Source organism: Schistocerca gregaria, unplaced genomic scaffold (assembly GCF_023897955.1).
Source record: "Schistocerca gregaria isolate iqSchGreg1 unplaced genomic scaffold, iqSchGreg1.2 ptg000333l, whole genome shotgun sequence".
In the NCBI taxonomy this organism is placed as follows: Eukaryota; Metazoa; Arthropoda; class Insecta; order Orthoptera; family Acrididae; genus Schistocerca; species Schistocerca gregaria.
In genome coordinates, this window is record NW_026061799.1 from 567062 (window position 1) to 585280 (window position 18219).

The following is an 18219-nucleotide window of genomic DNA, read 5'->3' on the forward strand; positions in this document are numbered from 1 at the left end:
CGTCAGAGGTTGAATGTAACGAATGGGTGGGAAAGAGCAAGGGGCAGCGGCTGTGTAGAACGAAAACACAAATCCTCAGGGGTGTGAGCGTTTCGAGATGAGTCGTATACATGTAAATGTTGGTCGTCAGTGACCGTGTGGCCTAAAGGATAAGGCGTCGGACTTCGGATCTGAAGATTACAGGTTCGAATGCTGTCACGCTTGTGTTTTTCCAGTTCTGAAAAAGAAACATAACGTTTTAATGTAGCAATTGAGCAGTACGAAACCGTCTGAATGTTGCTGTTGACCATTTTTTGCTTGGAGATGCTCTTGAGCTTGAAACACACACAACAAGACCGGTGTTAACTAGCGAAATGGTCGGCAGAGTGCCGACACAGCGAGTTTTGACTATCACTTGCACATCTAAAACAACGTCGGAAAGTAACTCGTTCGGCTGTTGAGTCACGTAAAGTATGTGCGTTAATTTTGACGCCACTAGCTCTGCATGTTGTCATGCAATTTCTGTACCTCTCAGAAATGATTATGACATAAAAGTGAAGTACGTGACGAGTGTGACGTTAGGAAAACATTAGGCATCATGGAGAGATTCTGTATGGGACCACCCAACCCAAACGAGTACTGTGTGACGTGCTACCCGGCAGGTATTCACCGAGGTAGCCGGCTAGCTCAGTCGGTAGAGCGTCAGACTCTTAATCCCAGGGTCGTGGGTTCGAGCCAGACGCTGGGCGGAACGGAATTTTGTTCCGCTGCAAATGTAAATTACCGTTTTTCTGATTAACGAGATTTAATGGAAATAGCAACTTTAAACTTTGCCTACGTCTCTGTCAGTCTCAAGGAAGCTGTATTTGAAGGTGAAGGTGATTTTGTAGACATGTGTGAAAGACATGTTCTGAAATGCAAGTGTTGTTGTTTGGAGAGCACATCGGTTACGTGTCAGATGTGTAGTCAAGCAGTAATTTGTCGCCATAGCTGCAAATATTAGCTGGTAATATGAAGTGTTGTCAGCTGAAGTCGGATGATGCAGACGACCGTAAGGACGAAGTACCCAAGAGTACCGCTAGGCCGCGCCTCTTTAGCTCAGTGGTAGAGCACTGGTCTAATAAACCAGGGGTCGTAAGTTCCATCCTCACAGGAAAAAGATGAATTTTGGAAATCAGTTGCGCGTCGTGGCCGTATAGCAAACAGTACCTGTGATGACGAACAATTAGCGACAGGCGTTTTTTTAAGAATCACTCTCAGATGCGATTAAGGCGAATGGCGCAGATAAAGCATTTGCCAAAGCGGTACAGCATAAGGTGGGACGAGGCAGTCTGAATTACATTTTATAGATGTATTTCTCACATATCTCAGAGCCTTTCGCGATATTCATCGTCGTCGTCGTCGTCGTCGTCGCCGCCGCCGCTTCTGCAGAAGTAGCAAATGGCAACCGTAGCAAATGCGGCGAGGGACGCCCTGCCTTCGATTCCGAATGCACAAAGTGTGTGGTCTTGTTTCACAGTCTATATTTGGTCGGTCTCGTCAGAGGTTGAATGTAACGAATGGGTGGGAAAGAGCAAGGGGCAGCGGCTGTGTAGAACGAAAACACAAATCCTCAGGGGTGTGAGCGTTTCGAGATGAGTCGTATACATGTAAATGTTGGTCGTCAGTGACCGTGTGGCCTAAAGGATAAGGCGTCGGACTTCGGATCTGAAGATTACAGGTTCGAATGCTGTCACGCTTGTGTTTTTCCAGTTCTGAAAAAGAAACATAACGTTTTAATGTAGCAATTGAGCAGTACGAAACCGTCTGAATGTTGCTGTTGACCATTTTTTGCTTGGAGATGCTCTTGAGCTTGAAACACACACAACAAGACCGGTGTTAACTAGCGAAATGGTCGGCAGAGTGCCGACACAGCGAGTTTTGACTATCACTTGCACATCTAAAACAACGTCGGAAAGTAACTCGTTCGGCTGTTGAGTCACGTAAAGTATGTGCGTTAATTTTGACGCCACTAGCTCTGCATGTTGTCATGCAATTTCTTTACCTCTCAGAAATGATTATGACATAAAAGTGAAGTACGTGACGAGTGTGACGTTAGGAAAACATTAGGCATCATGGAGATATTCTGTATGGGACCACCCAACCCAAACGAGTACTGTGTGACGTGCTACCCGGCAGGTATTCACCGAGGTAGCCGGCTAGCTCAGTCGGTAGAGCGTCACACTCTTAATCCCAGGGTCGTGGGTTCGAGCCAGACGCTGGGCGGAACGGAATTTTGTTCCGCTGCAAGTGTAAATTACCGTTTTTCTGATTAACGAGATTTAATGGAAATAGCAACTTAAAACTTTGCCTACGTCTCTGTCAGTCGCAAGGAAGCTGTATTTGAAGGTGAAGGTGATTTTGTAGACATGTGTGAAAGACATGTTCTGAAATGCAAGTGTTGTTGTTTGGAGAGCACATCGGTTACGTGTCAGATGTGTAGTCAAGCAGTAATTTGTCGCCATAGCTGCAAATATTAGCCGGTAATATGAAGTGTTGTCAGCTAAAGTCTGATGATGCAGACGACCGTAAGGACGAAGTACCCAAGAGTACCGCTAGGCCGCGCCTCTTTAGCTCAGTGGTAGAGCACTGGTTTAATAAACCAGGGGTCGTAAGTTCCATCCTCACAGGAGAAAGATGAATTTTGGAAATCAGTTGCGCGTCGTGGCCGTATAGCAAACAGTACCTGTGATGACGAACAATTAGCGACAGGCGTTTTTTTTAAGAATCACTCTCAGATGCGATTAAGGCGAATGGCGCAGATAAAGCATTTGCCAAAGCGGTACAGCATAAGGTGGGACGAGGCAGTCTGAATTACATTTTATAGATGTATTTCTCACATATCTCAGAGCCTCTCGCGATATTCGTCGTCGTCGTCGTCGTCGTCGCCGCCGCCGCCGCCGCTTCTGCAGAAGTAGCAAATGGCAATCGTAGCAAATGCGGCGAGGGACGCCCTGCCTTCGATTCCGAATGCACAAAGTGTGTGGTCTTGTTTCTCAGTCTATATTTGGTCGGTCACGTCAGAGGTTGAATGTAACGAATGGGTGGGAAAGAGCAAGGGGCAGCGGCTGTGTAGAACGAAAACACAAATCCTCAGGGGTGTGAGCGTTTCGAGATGAGTCGTATACATGTAAATGTTGGTCGTCAGTGACCGTGTGGCCTAATGGATAAGGCGTCGGACTTCGGATGTGAAGATTACAGGTACGAATGCTGTCACGCTTGTGTTTTTCCAGTTCTGAAAAAGAAACATAACGTTTTAATGTAGCAATTGAGCAGTACGAAACCGTCTGATTGTTGCTGTTGACCATTTTTTGCTTGGAGATGCTCTTGAGCTTGAAACACACACAACAAGACCGGTGTTAACTAGCGAAATGGTCGGCCAGAGTGCCGACACAGCGAGTTTTGACTATCACTTGCACATCTAAAACAACGTCGGAAAGTAACTCGTTCGGCTTTTGAGTCACATAAAGTATGTGCGTTAATTTTGACGCCACTAGCTCTGCATGTTGTCATGCAATTTCTTTTACCTCTCAGAAATGATTATGACATAAAAAGTGAAGTACGTGACGAGTGTGACGTTAGGAAAACATTAGGCATCATGGAGAGATTCTGTATGGGACCACCCAACCCAAACGAGTACTGTGTGACGTGCTACCCGGCAGGTATTCACCGAGGTAGCCGGCTAGCTCAGTCGGTAGAGCGTCAGACTCTTAATCCAGGGTCGTGGGTTCGAGCCAGACGCTGGGCGGAACGGAATTTCGTTCCGCTGCAAGTGTAAATTACCGTTTTTCTGATTAACGAGATTTAATGGAAATAGCAACTTTAAACTTTGCCTACGTCTCTTGTCAGTCGCAAGGAAACTGTATTTGAAGGTGAAGGTGATTTTGTAGACATGTGTGAAAGACATGTTCCGAAATGCAAGTGTTGTTTGTTTGGAGAGCACATTCGGTTACGTGTCAGATGTGTAGTCAAGCAGTAATTTGTCGCCATAGCTGCAAATATTAGCCGGTAATATGAAGTGTTGTCAGCTAAAGGTCTGATGATGCAGACGACCGTAAGGACGAAGTACCCAAGAGTAGCGCTAGGCCGCGCCTCTTTAGCTCAGTGGTAGAGCACTGGTCCTAATAAACCAGGGGTCGTAAGTTCCATCCTCACAGGAGAAAGATGAATTTTGGAAATCAGTTGCGCGTCGTGGCCGTATAGCATACAGTACCTGTGATGACGAACAATTAGCGACAGGCGTTTTTTTTAAGAATCACTCTCAGATGCGATTAAGGCGAATGGCGCAGATAAAGCATTTGCCAAAGCGGTACAGCATAAGGTGGGACGAGGCAGTCTGAATTACATTTTAATAGATGTATTTCTCACATATCTCAGAGCCTCTCGCGATATTCGTCGTCGTCGTCGACGTCGTCGTCGCCGCCGCCGCCGCCGCTTCTGCAGAGTAGCAAATGGCAATCGTAGCAAATGCGGCGAGCGACGCCCTGCCTTCGATTCCGAATGCACAAAGTGTGTGGTCTTGTTTCTCAGTCTATATTTGGTCGGTCTCGTCAGAGGTTGAATGTAACGAATGGGTGGGAAAGAGCAAGGGGCAGCGGCTGTGTAGAACGAAAACACAAATCCTCAGGGGTGTGAGCGTTTCGAGATGAGTCGTATACATGTAAATGTTGGTCGTCAGTGACCGTGTGGCCTAATGGATAAGGCGTCGGACTTCGGATGTGAAGATTACAGGTTCGAATGCTGTCACGCTTGTGTTTTTCCAGTTCTGAAAAAGAAACATAACGTTTTAATGTAGCAATTGAGCAGTACGAAACCGTCTGATTGTTGCTGTTGACCATTTTTTTGCTTGGAGATGCTCTTGAGCTTGAAACACACACAACAAGACCGGTGTTAACTAGCGAAATGGTCGGCAGAGTGCCGACACAGCGAGTTTTGACTATCACTTGCCACATCTAAAACAACGTCGGAAAGTAACTCGTTCGGCTTTTGAGTCACGTAAAGTATGTGCGTTAATTTTTGACGCCACTAGCTCTGCATGTTGTCATGCAATTTCTTTACCTCTCAGAAATGATTATGACATAAAAGTGAAGTACGTGACGAGTGTGACGTTAGGAAAACATTAGGCCATCATGGAGATATTCTGTATGGGACCACCCAACCCAAACGAGTACTGTGTGACGTGCTACCCGGCAGGTATTCACCGAGGTAGCCGGCTAGCTCAGTCGGTAGAGCGTCACACTCTTAATCCCAGGGTCGTGGGTTCGAGCCAGACGCTGGGCGGAACGGAATTTTGTTCCGCTGCAAGTGTAAATTACCGTTTTTCTGATTAACGAGATTTAATGGAAATAGCAACTTAAAACTTTGCCTATGTCTCTGTCAGTCACAAGAAAACTGTATTTGAAGGTGAAAGTGATTTTGTAGACATGTGTGAAAGACATGTTCTGAAATGCAAGTGTTGTTGTTTGGAGAGAACATTGGTTACGTGTCAGATGTGTAGCTAAGCAGTAATGGGTCGTCATAGCTGCAAATATTAGCCGGTAATATGAAGTGTTGTCAGCTGAAGTCGGATGATGCAGACGGCCGTAAGGACGAAGTACCCAAGAGTACCGCTAGGCCGCGCCTCTTTAGCTCAGCGGTAGAGCAGTGTTCTAATAAACCAGGGGTCGTAAGTTCCATCCTCACAGGAGAAAGATGAATTTTGGAAATCAGTTGCGCGTCGTGGCCGTATAGCAAACAGTACCTGTGATGACGAACAATTAGCGACAGGCGTTTTTTTAAGAATCACTCTCAGATGCGATTAAGGCGAATGGCGCAGATAAAGCATTTGCCAAAGCGGTACAGCATAAGGTGGGACGAGGCAGTCTGAATTACATTTTATAGATGTATTTCTCACATATCTCAGAGCCTCTCGCGATATTCGTCGTCGTCGTCGTCGTCGTCGTCGCCGCCGCCGCCGCCGCCGCTTCTGCAGAAGTAGCAAATGGCAATCGTAGCAAATGCGGCGAGGGACGCCCTGCCTTCGATTCCGAATGCACAAAGTGTGTGGTCTTGTTTCTCAGTCTATATTTGGTCGGTCACGTCAGAGGTTGAATGTAACGAATGGGTGGGAAAGAGCAAGGGGCAGCGGCTGTGTAGAACGAAAACACAAATCCTCAGGGGTGTGAGCGTTTCGAGATGAGTCGTATACATGTAAATGTTGGTCGTCAGTGACCGTGTGGCCTAATGGATAAGGCGTCGGACTTCGGATGTGAAGATTACAGGTTCGAATGCTGTCACGCTTGTGTTTTTCCAGTTCTGAAAAAGAAACATAACGTTTTAATGTAGCAATTGAGCAGTACGAAACCGTCTGATTGTTGCTGTTGACCATTTTTTGCTTGGAGATGCTCTTGAGCTTGAAACACACACAACAAGACCGGTGTTAACTAGCGAAATGGTCGGCAGAGTGCCGACACAGCGAGTTTTGACTATCACTTGCACATCTAAAACAACGTCGGAAAGTAACTCGTTCGGCTTTTGAGTCACATAAAGTATGTGCGTTAATTTTGACGCCACTAGCTCTGCATGTTGTCATGCAATTTCTTTACCTCTCAGAAATGATTATGACATAAAAGTGAAGTACGTGACGAGTGTGACGTTAGGAAAACATTAGGCATCATGGAGAGATTCTGTATGGGACCACCCAACCCAAACGAGTACTGTGTGACGTGCTACCCGGCAGGTATTCACCGAGGTAGCCGGCTAGCTCAGTCGGTAGAGCGTCAGACTCTTAATCCCAGGGTCGTGGGTTCGAGCCAGACGCTGGGCGGAACGGAATTTTGTTCCGCTGCAAGTGTAAATTACCGTTTTTCTGATTAACGAGATTTAATGGAAATAGCAACTTAAAACTTTGCCTACGTCTCTGTCAGTCGCAAGGAAGCTGTATTTGAAGGTGAAGGTGATTTTGTAGACATGTGTGAAAGACATGTTCCGAAATGCAAGTGTTGTTGTTTGGAGAGCACATCGGTTACGTGTCAGATGTGTAGTCAAGCAGTAATTTGTCGCCATAGCTGCAAATATTAGCCGGTAATATGAAGTGTTGTCAGCTAAAGTCTGATGATGCAGACGACCGTAAGGACGAAGTACCCAAGAGTAGCGCTAGGCCGCGCCTCTTTAGCTCAGTGGTACAGCACTGGTCTAATAAACCAGGGGTCGTAAGTTCCATCCTCACAGGAGAAAGATGAATTTTGGAAATCAGTTGCGCGTCGTGGCCGTATAGCAAACAGTACCTGTGATGACGAACAATTAGTGACAGGCGTTTTTTTAAGAATCACTCTCAGATGCGATTAAGGCGAATGGCGCAGATAAAGCATTTGCCAAAGCGGTACAGCATAAGGTGGGACGAGGCAGTCTCAATTACATTTTATAGATGTATTTCTCACATATCTCAGAGCCTCTCGCGATATTCGTCGTCGTCGTCGTCGTCGTCGTCGTCGTCGCCGCTTCTGCAGAAATAGCAAATGGCAACCGTAGCAAATGCGGCGAGGGACGCCCTGCCTTCGATTCCGAATGCACAAAGTGTGTGGTCTTGTTTCACAGTCTATATTTGGTCGGTCTCGTCAGAGGTTGAATGTAACGAATGGGTGGGAAAGAGCAAGGGGCAGCGGCTGTGTAGAACGAAAACACAAATCCTCAGGGGTGTGAGCGTTTCGAGATGAGTCGTATACATGTAAATGTTGGTCGTCAGAGACCGTGTGGCCTAATGGATAAGGCGTCGGACTTCGGATCTGAAGATTACAGGTTCGAATGCTGTCACGCTTGTGTTTTTCCAGTTCTGAAAAAGAAACATAACGTTTTAATGTAGCAATTGAGCAGTACGAAACCGTCTGAATGTTGCTGTTGACCATTTTTTGCTTGGAGATGCTCTTGAGCTTGAAACACACACAACAAGACCGGTGTTAACTAGCGAAATGGTCGGCAGAGTGCCGACACAGCGAGTTTTGACTATCACTTGCACATCTAAAACAACGTCGGAAAGTAACTCGTTCGGCTTTTGAGTCACATAAAGTATGTGCGTTAATTTTGACGCCACTAGCTCTGCATGTTGTCATGCAATTTCTTTACCTCTCAGAAATGATTATGACATAAAAGTGAAGTACGTGACGAGTGTGACGTTAGGAAAACATTAGGCATCATGGAGAGATTCTGTATGGGACCACCCAACCCAAACGAGTACTGTGTGACGTGCTACCCGGCAGGTATTCACCGAGGTAGCCGGCTAGCTCAGTCGGTAGAGCGTCAGACTCTTAATCCCAGGGTCGTGGGTTCGAGCCAGACGCTGGGCGGAACGGAATTTTGTTCCGCTGCAAGTGTAAATTACCGTTTTTCTGATTAACGAGATTTAATGGAAATAGCAACTTAAAACTTTGCCTACGTCTCTGTCAGTCGCAAGGAAGCTGTATTTGAAGGTGAAGGTGATTTTGTAGACATGTGTGAAAGACATGTTCTGAAATGCAAGTGTTGTTGTTTGGAGAGCACATCGGTTACGTGTCAGATGTGTAGTCAAGCAGTAATTTGTCGCCATAGCTGCAAATATTAGCCGGTAATATGAAGTGTTGTCAGCTAAAGTCTGATGATGCAGACGACCGTAAGGACGAAGTACCCAAGAGTACCGCTAGGCCGCGCCTCTTTAGCTCAGTGGTAGAGCACTGGTCTAATAAACCAGGGGTCGTAAGTTCCATCCTCACAGGAGAAAGATGAATTTTGGAAATCAGTTGCGCGTCGTGGCCGTATAGCAAACAGTACCTGTGATGACGAACAATTAGCGACAGGCGTTTTTTTAAGAATCACTCTCAGATGCGATTAAGGCGAATGGCGCAGATAAAGCATTTGCCAAAGCGGTACAGCATAAGGTGGGACGAGGCAGTCTGAATTACATTTTATAGATGTATTTCTCACATATCTCAGAGCCTCTCGCGATATTCGTCGTCGTCGTCGTCGTCGTCGCCGCCGCCGCCGCCGCTTCTGCAGAAGTAGCAAATGGCAATCGTAGCAAATGCGGCGAGGGACGCCCTGCCTTCGATTCCGAATGCACAAAGTGTGTGGTCTTGTTTCTCAGTCTATATTTGGTCGGTCACGTCAGAGGTTGAATGTAACGAATGGGTGGGAAAGAGCAAGGGGCAGCGGCTGTGTAGAACGAAAACACAAATCCTCAGGGGTGTGAGCGTTTCGAGATGAGTCGTATACATGTAAATGTTGGTCGTCAGTGACCGTGTGGCCTAATGGATAAGGCGTCGGACTTCGGATGTGAAGATTACAGGTTCGAATGCTGTCACGCTTGTGTTTTTCCAGTTCTGAAAAAGAAACATAACGTTTTAATGTAGCAATTGAGCAGTACGAAACCGTCTGATTGTTGCTGTTGACCATTTTTTGCTTGGAGATGCTCTTGAGCTTGAAACACACACAACAAGACCGGTGTTAACTAGCGAAATGGTCGGCAGAGTGCCGACACAGCGAGTTTTGACTATCACTTGCACATCTAAAACAACGTCGGAAAGTAACTCGTTCGGCTTTTGAGTCACATAAAGTATGTGCGTTAATTTTGACGCCACTAGCTCTGCATGTTGTCATGCAATTTCTTTACCTCTCAGAAATGATTATGACATAAAAGTGAAGTACGTGACGAGTGTGACGTTAGGAAAACATTAGGCATCATGGAGAGATTCTGTATGGGACCACCCAACCCAAACGAGTACTGTGTGACGTGCTACCCGGCAGGTATTCACCGAGGTAGCCGGCTAGCTCAGTCGGTAGAGCGTCAGACTCTTAATCCCAGGGTCGTGGGTTCGAGCCAGACGCTGGGCGGAACGGAATTTTGTTCCGCTGCAAGTGTAAATTACCGTTTTTCTGATTAACGAGATTTAATGGAAATAGCAACTTTAAACTTTGCCTACGTCTCTGTCAGTCGCAAGGAAGCTGTATTTGAAGGTGAAGGTGATTTTGTAGACATGTGTGAAAGACATGTTCCGAAATGCAAGTGTTGTTGTTTGGAGAGCACATCGGTTACGTGTCAGATGTGTAGTCAAGCAGTAATTTGTCGCCATAGCTGCAAATATTAGCCGGTAATATGAAGTGTTGTCAGCTAAAGTCTGATGATGCAGACGACCGTAAGGACGAAGTACCCAAGAGTAGCGCTAGGCCGCGCCTCTTTAGCTCAGTGGTAGAGCACTGGTCTAATAAACCAGGGGTCGTAAGTTCCATCCTCACAGGAGAAAGATGAATTTTGGAAATCAGTTGCGCGTCGTGGCCGTATAGCAAACAGTACCTGTGATGACGAACAATTAGTGACAGGCGTTTTTTTAAGAATCACTCTCAGATGCGATTAAGGCGAATGGCGCAGATAAAGCATTTGCCAAAGCGGTACAGCATAAGGTGGGACGAGGCAGTCTCAATTACATTTTATAGATGTATTTCTCACATATCTCAGAGCCTCTCGCGATATTCGTCGTCGTCGTCGTCGTCGTCGTCGTCGTCGCCGCTTCTGCAGAAATAGCAAATGGCAACCGTAGCAAATGCGGCGAGGGACGCCCTGCCTTCGATTCCGAATGCACAAAGTGTGTGGTCTTGTTTCACAGTCTATATTTGGTCGGTCTCGTCAGAGGTTGAATGTAACGAATGGGTGGGAAAGAGCAAGGGGCAGCGGCTGTGTAGAACGAAAACACAAATCCTCAGGGGTGTGAGCGTTTCGAGATGAGTCGTATACATGTAAATGTTGGTCGTCAGTGACCGTGTGGCCTAATGGATAAGGCGTCGGACTTCGGATCTGAAGATTACAGGTTCGAATGCTGTCACGCTTGTGTTTTTCCAGTTCTGAAAAAGAAACATAACGTTTTAATGTAGCAATTGAGCAGTACGAAACCGTCTGAATGTTGCTGTTGACCATTTTTTGCTTGGAGATGCTCTTGAGCTTGAAACACACACAACAAGACCGGTGTTAACTAGCGAAATGGTCGGCAGAGTGCCGACACAGCGAGTTTTGACTATCACTTGCACATCTAAAACAACGTCGGAAAGTAACTCGTTCGGCTTTTGAGTCACATAAAGTATGTGCGTTAATTTTGACGCCACTAGCTCTGCATGTTGTCATGCAATTTCTTTACCTCTCAGAAATGATTATGACATAAAAGTGAAGTACGTGACGAGTGTGACGTTAGGAAAACATTAGGCATCATGGAGAGATTCTGTATGGGACCACCCAACCCAAACGAGTACTGTGTGACGTGCTACCCGGCAGGTATTCACCGAGGTAGCCGGCTAGCTCAGTCGGTAGAGCGTCAGACTCTTAATCCCAGGGTCGTGGGTTCGAGCCAGACGCTGGGCGGAACGGAATTTCGTTCCGCTGCAAGTGTAAATTACCGTTTTTCTGATTAACGAGATTTAATGGAAATAGCAACTTTAAACTTTGCCTACGTCTCTGTCAGTCGCAAGGAAACTGTATTTGAAGGTGAAGGTGATTTTGTAGACATGTGTGAAAGACATGTTCCGAAATGCAAGTGTTGTTGTTTGGAGAGCACATCGGTTACGTGTCAGATGTGTAGTCAAGCAGTAATTTGTCGCCATAGCTGCAAATATTAGCCGGTAATATGAAGTGTTGTCAGCTAAAGTCTGATGATGCAGACGACCGTAAGGACGAAGTACCCAAGAGTAGCGCTAGGCCGCGCCTCTTTAGCTCAGTGGTAGAGCACTGGTCTAATAAACCAGGGGTCGTAAGTTCCATCCTCACAGGAGAAAGATGAATTTTGGAAATCAGTTGCGCGTCGTGGCCGTATAGCAAACAGTACCTGTGATGACGAACAATTAGCGACAGGCGTTTTTTTTAAGAATCACTCTCAGATGCGATTAAGGCGAATGGCGCAGATAAAGCATTTGCCAAAGCGGTACAGCATAAGGTGGGACGAGGCAGTCTGAATTACATTTTATAGATGTATTTCTCACATATCTCAGAGCCTCTCGCGATATTCGTCGTCGTCGTCGACGTCGTCGTCGCCGCCGCCGCCGCCGCTTCTGCAGAAGTAGCAAATGGCAATCGTAGCAAATGCGGCGAGCGACGCCCTGCCTTCGATTCCGAATGCACAAAGTGTGTGGTCTTGTTTCTCAGTCTATATTTGGTCGGTCTCGTCAGAGGTTGAATGTAACGAATGGGTGGGAAAGAGCAAGGGGCAGCGGCTGTGTAGAACGAAAACACAAATCCTCAGGGGTGTGAGCGTTTCGAGATGAGTCGTATACATGTAAATGTTGGTCGTCAGTGACCGTGTGGCCTAATGGATAAGGCGTCGGACTTCGGATGTGAAGATTACAGGTTCGAATGCTGTCACGCTTGTGTTTTTCCAGTTCTGAAAAAGAAACATAACGTTTTAATGTAGCAATTGAGCAGTACGAAACCGTCTGATTGTTGCTGTTGACCATTTTTTGCTTGGAGATGCTCTTGAGCTTGAAACACACACAACAAGACCGGTGTTAACTAGCGAAATGGTCGGCAGAGTGCCGACACAGCGAGTTTTGACTATCACTTGCACATCTAAAACAACGTCGGAAAGTAACTCGTTCGGCTTTTGAGTCACATAAAGTATGTGCGTTAATTTTGACGCCACTAGCTCTGCATGTTGTCATGAATTTCTTTACCTCTCAGAAATAATTATGACATAAAAGTGAAGTACGTGACGAGTGTGACGTTAGGAAAACATTAGGCATCATGGAGAGATTCTGTATGGGACCACCCAACCCAAACGAGTACTGTGTGACGTGCTACCCGGCAGGTATTCACCGAGGTAGCCGGCTAGCTCAGTCGGTAGAGCGTCAGACTCTTAATCCCAGGGTCGTGGGTTCGAGCCACACGCTGGGCGGAACGGAATTTTGTTCCGCTGCAAGTGTAAATTACCGTTTTTCTGATTAACGAGATTTAATGGAAATAGCAACTTAAAACTTTGCCTACGTCTCTGTCAGTCGCAAGGAAGCTGTATTTGAAGGTGAAGGTGATTTTGTAGACATGTGTGAAAGACATGTTCTGAAATGCAAGTGTTGTTGTTTGGAGAGCACATCGGTTACGTGTCAGATGTGTAGTCAAGCAGTAATTTGTCGCCATAGCTGCAAATATTAGCCGGTAATATGAAGTGTTGTCAGCTAAAGTCTGATGATGCAGACGACCGTAAGGACGAAGTACCCAAGAGTAGCGCTAGGCCGCGCCTCTTTAGCTCAGTGGTAGAGCACTGGTCTAATAAACCAGGGGTCGTAAGTTCCATCCTCACAGGAGAAAGATGAATTTTGGAAATCAGTTGCGCGTCGTGGCCGTATAGCAAACAGTACCTGTGATGACGAACAATTAGCGACAGGCGTTTTTTTAAGAATCACTCTCAGATGCGATTAAGGCGAATGGCGCAGATAAAGCATTTGCCAAAGCGGTACAGCATAAGGTGGGACGAGGCAGTCTGAATTACATTTTATAGATGTATTTCTCACATATCTCAGAGCCTCTCGCGATATTCGTCGTCGTCGTCGTCGTCGTCGCCGCTTCTGCAGAAATAGCAAATGGCAACCGTAGCAAATGCGGCGAGGGACGCCCTGCCTTCGATTCCGAATGCACAAAGTGTGTGGTCTTGTTTCTCAGTCTATATTTGGTCGGTCACGTCAGAGGTTGAATGTAACGAATGGGTGGGAAAGAGCAAGGGGCAGCGGCTGTGTAGAACGAAAACACAAATCCTCAGGGGTGTGAGCGTTTCGAGATGAGTCGTATACATGTAAATGTTGGTCGTCAGTGACCGTGTGGCCTAATGGATAAGGCGTCGGACTTCGGATCTGAAGATTGCAGGTTCGAATGCTGTCACGCTTGTGTTTTTCCAGTTCTGAAAAAGAAACATAACGTTTTAATGTAGCAATTGAGCAGTACGAAACCGTCTGATTGTTGCTGTTGACCATTTTTTGCTTGGAGATGCTCTTGAGCTTGAAACACACACAACAAGACCGGTGTTAACTAGCGAAATGGTCGGCAGAGTGCCGACACAGCGAGTTTTGACTATCACTTGCACATCTAAAACAACGTCGGAAAGTAACTCGTTCGGCTTTTGAGTCACATAAAGTATGTGCGTTAATTTTGACGCCACTAGCTCTGCATGTTGTCATGCAATTTCTTTACCTCTCAGAAATGATTATGACATAAAAGTGAAGTACGTGACGAGTGTGACGTTAGGAAAACATTAGGCATCATGGAGAGATTCTGTATGGGACCACCCAACCCAAACGAGTACTGTGTGACGTGCTACCCGGCAGGTATTCACCGAGGTAGCCGGCTAGCTCAGTCGGTAGAGCGTCAGACTCTTAATCCCAGGGTCGTGGGTTCGAGCCAGACGCTGGGCGGAACGGAATTTTGTTCCGCTGCAAGTGTAAATTACCGTTTTTCTGATTAACGAGATTTAATGGAAATAGCAACTTTAAACTTTGCCTACGTCTCTGTCAGTCGCAAGGAAGCTGTATTTGAAGGTGAAGGTGATTTTGTAGACATGTGTGAAAGACATGTTCCGAAATGCAAGTGTTGTTGTTTGGAGAGCACATCGGTTACGTGTCAGATGTGTAGTCAAGCAGTAATTTGTCGCCATAGCTGCAAATATTAGCCGGTAATATGAAGTGTTGTCAGCTAAAGTCTGATGATGCAGACGACCGTAAGGACGAAGTACCCAAGAGTAGCGCTAGGCCGCGCCTCTTTAGCTCAGTGGTAGAGCACTGGTCTAATAAACCAGGGGTCGTAAGTTCCATCCTCACAGGAGAAAGATGAATTTTGGAAATCAGTTGCGCGTCGTGGCCGTATAGCAAACAGTACCTGTGATGACGAACAATTAGTGACAGGCGTTTTTTTAAGAATCACTCTCAGATGCGATTAAGGCGAATGGCGCAGATAAAGCATTTGCCAAAGCGGTATAGCATAAGGTGGGACGAGGCAGTCTCAATTACATTTTATAGATGTATTTCTCACATATCTCAGAGCCTCTCGCGATATTCGTCGTCGTCGTCGTCGTCGTCGTCGTCGTCGTCGCCGCTTCTGCAGAAATAGCAAATGGCAACCGTAGCAAATGCGGCGAGGGACGCCCTGCCTTCGATTCCGAATGCACAAAGTGTGTGGTCTTGTTTCACAGTCTATATTTGGTCGGTCTCGTCAGAGGTTGAATGTAACGAATGGGTGGGAAAGAGCAAGGGGCAGCGGCTGTGTAGAACGAAAACACAAATCCTCAGGGGTGTGAGCGTTTCGAGATGAGTCGTATACATGTAAATGTTGGTCGTCAGTGACCGTGTGGCCTAATGGATAAGGCGTCGGACTTCGGATCTGAAGATTACAGGTTCGAATGCTGTCACGCTTGTGTTTTTCCAGTTCTGAAAAAGAAACATAACGTTTTAATGTAGCAATTGAGCAGTACGAAACCGTCTGAATGTTGCTGTTGACCATTTTTTGCTTGGAGATGCTCTTGAGCTTGAAACACACACAACAAGACCGGTGTTAACTAGCGAAATGGTCGGCAGAGTGCCGACACAGCGAGTTTTGACTATCACTTGCACATCTAAAACAACGTCGGAAAGTAACTCGTTCGGCTTTTGAGTCACATAAAGTATGTGCGTTAATTTTGACGCCACTAGCTCTGCATGTTGTCATGCAATTTCTTTACCTCTCAGAAATGATTATGACATAAAAGTGAAGTACGTGACGAGTGTGACGTTAGGAAAACATTAGGCATCATGGAGAGATTCTGTATGGGACCACCCAACCCAAACGAGTACTGTGTGACGTGCTACCCGGCAGGTATTCACCGAGGTAGCCGGCTAGCTCAGTCGGTAGAGCGTCAGACTCTTAATCCCAGGGTCGTGGGTTCGAGCCAGACGCTGGGCGGAACGGAATTTCGTTCCGCTGCAAGTGTAAATTACCGTTTTTCTGATTAACGAGATTTAATGGAAATAGCAACTTTAAACTTTGCCTACGTCTCTGTCAGTCGCAAGGAAACTGTATTTGAAGGTGAAGGTGATTTTGTAGACATGTGTGAAAGACATGTTCCGAAATGCAAGTGTTGTTGTTTGGAGAGCACATCGGTTACGTGTCAGATGTGTAGTCAAGCAGTAATTTGTCGCCATAGCTGCAAATATTAGCCGGTAATATGAAGTGTTGTCAGCTAAAGTCTGATGATGCAGACGACCGTAAGGACGAAGTACCCAAGAGTAGCGCTAGGCCGCGCCTCTTTAGCTCAGTGGTAGAGCACTGGTCTAATAAACCAGGGGTCGTAAGTTCCATCCTCACAGGAGAAAGATGAATTTTGGAAATCAGTTGCGCGTCGTGGCCGTATAGCAAACAGTACCTGTGATGACGAACAATTAGCGACAGGCGTTTTTTTTAAGAATCACTCTCAGATGCGATTAAGGCGAATGGCGCAGATAAAGCATTTGCCAAAGTGGTACAGCATAAGGTGGGACGAGGCAGTCTGAATTACATTTTATAGATGTATTTCTCACATATCTCAGAGCCTCTCGCGATATTCGTCGTCGTCGTCGACGTCGTCGTCGCCGCCGCCGCCGCCGCTTCTGCAGAAGTAGCAAATGGCAATCGTAGCAAATGCGGCGAGGGACGCCCTGCCTTCGATTCCGAATGCACAAAGTGTGTGGTCTTGTTTCTCAGTCTATATTTGGTCGGTCTCGTCAGAGGTTGAATGTAACGAATGGGTGGGAAAGAGCAAGGGGCAGCGGCTGTGTAGAACGAAAACACAAATCCTCAGGGGTGTGAGCGTTTCGAGATGAGTCGTATACATGTAAATGTTGGTCGTCAGTGACCGTGTGGCCTAATGGATAAGGCGTCGGACTTCGGATGTGAAGATTACAGGTTCGAATGCTGTCACGCTTGTGTTTTTCCAGTTCTGAAAAAGAAACATAACGTTTTAATGTAGCAATTGAGCAGTACGAAACCGTCTGATTGTTGCTGTTGACCATTTTTTGCTTGGAGATGCTCTTGAGCTTGAAACACACACAACAAGACCGGTGTTAACTAGCGAAATGGTCGGCAGAGTGCCGACACAGCGAGTTTTGACTATCACTTGCACATCTAAAACAACGTCGGAAAGTAACTCGTTCGGCTTTTGAGTCACATAAAGTATGTGCGTTAATTTTGACGCCACTAGCTCTGCATGTTGTCATGCAATTTCTTTACCTCTCAGAAATAATTATGACATAAAAGTGAAGTACGTGACGAGTGTGACGTTAGGAAAACATTAGGCATCATGGAGAGATTCTGTATGGGACCACCCAACCCAAACGAGTACTGTGTGACGTGCTACCCGGCAGGTATTCACCGAGGTAGCCGGCTAGCTCAGTCGGTAGAGCGTCAGACTCTTAATCCCAGGGTCGTGGGTTCGAGCCACACGCTTCGCGGAACGGAATTTTGTTCCGCTGCAAGTGTAAATTACCGTTTTTCTGATTAACGAGATTTAATGGAAATAGCAACTTAAAACTTTGCCTACGTCTCTGTCAGTCGCAAGGAAGCTGTATTTGAAGGTGAAGGTGATTTTGTAGACATGTGTGAAAGACATGTTCTGAAATGCAAGTGTTGTTGTTTGGAGAGCACATCGGTTACGTGTCAGATGTGTAGTCAAGCAGTAATTTGTCGCCATAGCTGCAAATATTAGCCGGTAATATGAAGTGTTGTCAGCTAAAGTCTGATGATGCAGACGACCGTAAGGACGAAGTACCCAAGAGTAGCGCTAGGCCGCGCCTCTTTAGCTCAGTGGTAGAGCACTGGTCTAATAAACCAGGGGTCGTAAGTTCCATCCTCACAGGAGAAAGATGAATTTTGGAAATCAGTTGCGCGTCGTGGCCGTATAGCAAACAGTACCTGTGATGACGAACAATTAGCGACAGGCGTTTTTTTAAGAATCACTCTCAGATGCGATTAAGGCGAATGGCGCAGATAAAGCATTTGCCAAAGCGGTACAGCATAAGGTGGGACGAGGCAGTCTGAATTACATTTTATAGATGTATTTCTCACATATCTCAGAGCCTCTCGCGATATTCGTCGTCGTCGTCGTCGTCGTCGTCGTCGTCGTCGTCGCCGCCGCCGCCGCCGCTTCTGCAGAAGTAGCAAATGGCAATCGTAGCAAATGCGGCGAGGGACGCCCCGCCTTCGATTCCGAATGCACAAAGTGTGTG